Source organism: Pan paniscus, chromosome 2 (assembly GCF_029289425.2).
Source record: "Pan paniscus chromosome 2, NHGRI_mPanPan1-v2.0_pri, whole genome shotgun sequence".
NCBI lineage: Eukaryota > Metazoa > Chordata > Mammalia > Primates > Hominidae > Pan > Pan paniscus.
The window spans coordinates 178,689,104-178,694,343 of record NC_085926.1 but is presented as its reverse complement, the minus strand read 5'-3'; the positions used below and the strand labels follow the sequence as shown (position 1 = coordinate 178,694,343).

The 5,240-nt window shown below is 50.0% G+C and overlaps 1 pseudogene; it reads left to right on the top strand.

The window, feature by feature from the left end:
- Positions 1-2,219: 2,219 nt before the first annotated feature.
- LOC100993230 (FLYWCH-type zinc finger-containing protein 1-like) lies at positions 2,220-4,062 on the top strand (annotated as a pseudogene).
- Positions 4,063-5,240: the final 1,178 nt, after the last annotated feature.

Genomic DNA, 5,240 nt, shown 5'->3' with positions numbered 1-5,240 from the left:
GGAGCGATCTTGGCTCAGTGCAACCTCTGCCTCCTGGGTTCAAGCAATTCTCCTGCCTCAGCCTACTGAGTAGCTGGGATTACAGGCACCCGCCACCACGCCTGGCTAATTTTTGTATTTTTAGTAGAGACAGGGTTTCACCATGTTGGCCAGGCTGGTCTCGAACTCCTGACCTTATGATCTGCCTGCCTTGGCCTCCCCAAGTGCTGGGATTATAGGCGAGAGCCACCATGCCCACCCAAGAGCTAGTTTCTTAAAGGTTAATCGTACTGTAGAACCTTAAACTATATAAATAAATTTTAGGTATGTGGTTGTGTTTAAAATCCTCTTATTTGTTTTGAACTTAGAATGGGTTTTTTACTCATGCATGATTTTGTAACATCATTCAATGATAAAAATATTAGTTCACTGACTTATTCAGATTTTCTGAATCTTGACCCATTTCCTTATACAATATCAGCAATTATTTTGTTAATATCACCACTAATCTCATCAGAAAAGCTTGTAAGTGTTGAAAAACTATCAAGTTCATAGCAGTAGATTCAAGATTTCTAAAATTTAAATTTTCTCTTGAAAGCTCACATTTTGATCATAGGCAATAAATACCATCTGTTGTTTTTCTTGAAACGACAGGCTTACTTTGTCCATTAAAATTAAAGTCTGCCAAATAATCTGAAAATTCATCATTTGTCTGTCAGTCTTTTTTTTCAAGTAAAAATGATGTTTTATGAAAATGTATGCTGGTTCCATTTGTAACTCAGTTGCATGAGTTTCTTTTCCTAGAGACAACTATCATATTTCAATATATGGTAGAAATGCTTCATATGCACTTCCCATTTTGTAATACGGAATATTAATAAGACATATACTCAAGGGTCTAGATTTAATAAAGTTAATCATTTTTATTGCTTTATAAAGGATATGATTAAGTGAAACTGACATTTTATTTTTATTGTGAGTGCGTGATGGTGAAGAATGTGATAACTGCCAGTGTAGTTTGGTATCACAGCCTTGATTCTTTCTAAGGAACCTACAGTTTTACCTACCATTGCCTTAGCAACACTGGCAATTATCAGCATAATGAAGAAAAATCACATCTTAGTTTTAAAAACTATCATAAAAACAGCTTTGGCCTTGCAGACTTCTTGAAATGGTCTTGGAGATCTCAGGAGTATGTGAACTGCATTTTGAAAATTTCTGGACTAAGGCTGGCCAACATGGCATAACGCTATCTCTACTAAAAATACAAAAATTAGCTGGGTGTGGTGGTGGGTGCCTGTAATCCCAGCTACTCAGGAGGCTGAGGCAGGAGCATTGCTTGAACCTGGGAGGTGGAGGTTGCAGTGAGCCAAGATTGTGCCACTAGACTCCAGCCTGGGAGTCCAGCCTGGGCACAGAGCAAGACTCTGTCAAAAAAAAAAAAAAAAAAAAAGAAGCTGACTAGGGTTCAATATTGTTACAGTCTCGAATTTCCCCTTCTGTTTTCAGAAAAATGGGCCAGCTTCTTACTGCTCCATTTCCCATGAAGTTAAAACATCAAAAGTAAGAAACTATTAACACTGAGGCCCACTCATTAAAAGCAGGGACCCGCTTCTTAATGACTAGATTGCCTTGTCTTGCTGACTGAGACAAAATTTAATAGCAGTAGGTGGGAACTTGAACTAATATAGTCAATACCTCGTAAGCAGTACATAGTTGCTTTCTTCTCACTATATTTGCCTCATTTTCCAAAGTAAAATAATAATAGACCTTTAAGAAATTTTTGGATGGGGCTCGCTCCCGAGGGACAGGTCAGGGATGGGGAGTAGGAGCCGGGGTCGGGGTGGCGGCGGCTGCCTGGGCCTCGAGGTCGACGCCTGCTGCTGCAGCAGCAGAGGCTGAGGGACCCATCGCAGCGCTGTCGCCCGAGAGGGAGGGCTCCGCTGCGGTGGTGAAACCAGCCCAGAGAAGTTACAGAATTTTCACCCGGGTCTCCTGCCCAGCAAGCCAGCGCCGTGACCAGGTATGGGGGATGATGGTGGCGGCTCTCACTCACTTGTGAAGGCTGGAACCCAGGGAACCTGTGGTGACCTAGGGATTCTCCAGACACCACCGCAGCCCCACCACGACCAGCCGAGGCAGCAATAGCAACAGCTCGGGCACATGAGCGGAACCGCTGGACCCCAGGTTCCTTGCGGGGGCGCTGAGCGTGGCCTGAGGGACAGGCCCTGGGTCCCGGAATGCCCCTGCCCAAGCCCAGTGAGCCGGAGGGCGAGAGTGGGAAGGCTGGGCAGGAGCCGTCCCCCGATCCAGGCACGGACGTCACCCTGGCAGCCTCAGGAAGCCCGGGAAGTTCTCCAAATTGGTCCTGCTCACGGCCTCTGACCAAGATGACGTTGGGGTGGGCTTCAAGCCCCAGGAAGTGCACTGTGTCTTGTCCCTGGAGATGGCCGGCCCCGCCACCCTCGCCAGCACCTTGCATATCCTGCCAGCTGAGGAGCAGGGAGGGGTGGTCCAGCCAGCCCCCCAGATGCCTGAACAGAAGAGCAGCAAGCTGGACACAGCCCCCCCATTCCCTGGAGTTCCTGAGGACACCATTTGGGGGCCGCCTCCTGATGCTGGAGTCCTTCCTGTACAAGCAGGAGAAGGCTGTCGGGGACGAGGTGTACTGGAAGTGCCGCCAGCATGCTGAGCTGGGCTGCCGGGGCCAGGCCATCACCCGAGGTCTGCGGGCCACAGTGATGCGGGGCCGCTGCCAAGCGCCCGATGAGCAAGGCCTGGAGCCCTGGCGCCAGAGGGAGAAGCTGCCCAGCCTGGCCCTGCCAGAGGTCTTGGGACATCCCCGGGGTCCTGGGGGCCCTGGAGGCCGAGTGGAGGAGCCGCTGGAGGGGGTGGGCGTGTGGCAGTGCCCCAAGGAGCCGGAGCCAGAGCCCACCCCTGGGCTGGTGCTGAGCAAGCCGGCCCGGAGGACGACGACGGACCCCGAATCCTGTAGCTGCTGAGCCTGACGCCCAAGAAGTGCTCGATCCTGGGCCTGGGACAGGCCCGGCCCCTCGAGTTCCTGAGGACGTGCTACGGGGACAGCTTCCTGGTGCACGAGTCGTTCCTCTACAAGCGGGAGAAGGCCGTGCGGGAGAAGGCGTATTGGACCTGCCGGGACCACGCGCTGCACAGCTGCCGGAGCCGGGCCATCACCCAGGGACAGCAGGTGACCGTGATGCGTGGCCACTGCTACCCGCCCGACGTGGAGGGTCTGGAGGCCCGGCGGCAGCAGGAGAAGGCCATGGAGACGCTGCAGGCTGTGCAGGCCGGCCCTGGGAGCCAAGTGGACACTCTCCTCCAAGGCGTGAACAGTCTTCTCTGCCTCAGGGGCCCCGGCCCCCTGACTCTCACCAGGCCCCGGCCCAGAAAGCGAGCAAAGGTCGAAGACCAGGAGCTGCCAACCCATCCCCAAGCCCTGGAAGGATTCCTGGACAAGGACCAGGACATGGATGCCGACCCCGGAAGCCCTGAGTTCCTGCGGACCCCGCTGGAGGGCAGCTTCCTGGTATACGAGTCCTTCCTCTATAAGCAGGTGTATTGGACCTCCCGGGACCAGGCCCGCATGGGCTGCCGCAGCCTCGCCATCACCCAGGGCCGACGGGTCATGGTGATGCGCAGGCACTGCCGCCCACCGGACGTGGGTGGCCTGGAGGCACGGCGGCAGCGGGAGCACTTCTCCATCCTGGCGCAGTGGGACTGCCCAGAACCCCTCCGGCCCCTGGAGTTCTGAGGACTTCCCTGGGGGGCAGGTTCCTGGTGCCCGAGTCCTTCCTCTACAGGAAGGAGAAGGCGGCTGGGGAGAAGGTGTACTGGATGTGCCGGGATCAGGCTCGGCTGGGCTGCCACAGCCGCGCCATCACCCAGGGCCAGCGGGTTATGGTCATGCGCAGCCGCCGCCACCAGCCCAACCTGGAGGGCCTAGAGGCCTTGAGGCAGCGGGAGCGGCTCCCCAGCATGGCCCAGCAGGAGGACCCAGAAAAGATTCAAGTTCAACTGTGCTTCAAGACATGTTCTCCTGAAAGCCAGCCGATTTATGGGTAATTGTGTTATCTAACGGTGAGTCACCAATTACAACAAAACGTAGTGGGCTTCAAACAAATAACAAAAACAAAAAGAAATTTTTGGTATAGGGTAAGGCCAGGTTTGCATCTGGCCTGACGCCAAAGCCCATGTACTTGGCCACTACTTTATACTGATCTCTGGGCTGCTACCTAGCTCTGAAAGTCAGTGATTCTGGAAGACAAATATCTTCCTAAAGTGGCAAATAAAGCTGTTGGTAGGATTTGTGGTGGAACTGCAAGGATTTCAGCAAATACAACATATAGTTTTTAACTATATGGAATGTATACTGTGGCCTGGTAGTTAAAGGAGCAGGCTTTGAACATAAGCTGCTCAAAGCCCAAAACTATCATTTACCAGCTTTGTGATTTAGGGAAAGTTGCTTAACCTCTTTTGCTTCAGAGTACTCATTTGTAAGATGAAATGATGAGGGATAATGATAATAATGCCACCTATCGAGGCTTCAATTAGTAATGGTTTGGTAGGTAGTAGAGCACATGGTAAGCATTAGTAAATCTCAGCTTTTATGATTATCTGCTGTGCTAAACACATGATAGCCATACAGTACAAATTGGCTGTTATTTAACACACTTCCTCCTTCTTCTCATTACTGGTGCAAACACAATCGTCATTTGTTATTCATTTATTTGTTCCTTTGTCTGTTCTACAGCCATCTACTGAACCTAGTATATAACAGTCACTGTGCCAGGCGACGACCCTGATCTAGTCCTACAGTTGGCAGCTCCAACATAGCTATTATTTCCATTTTACTCTAGTTACTAGGGAAGAAAAGTAGTATATTGGTTTTTCATAGGTTTCCTCAGATCATGCAGTTCATGTCGAGCATCCTGCCATTTTCCTCTATTCATTTATCTTGGATTAAAGACAGGTGCTAATAATTGCATCTAAATCAAACGCACATAGATAGGAAAGTAACTGTCTCCCATTTTCTAATATTGTTGTAAAGGTTGTAAAAATTCAAGCCAAAAAACACTTTATATGGTATATATAATTTTTTGATGAAAGTTAAAACATAAGCTAATATTACATTGATAATTACAAATATATCCTTTGACAGGAATATCTGTAATCCATTTTTCACCATGTGTGATGCACTTGGTGCTTGAAGATTCTTTAGGAACTGCATATATGCAGATGAA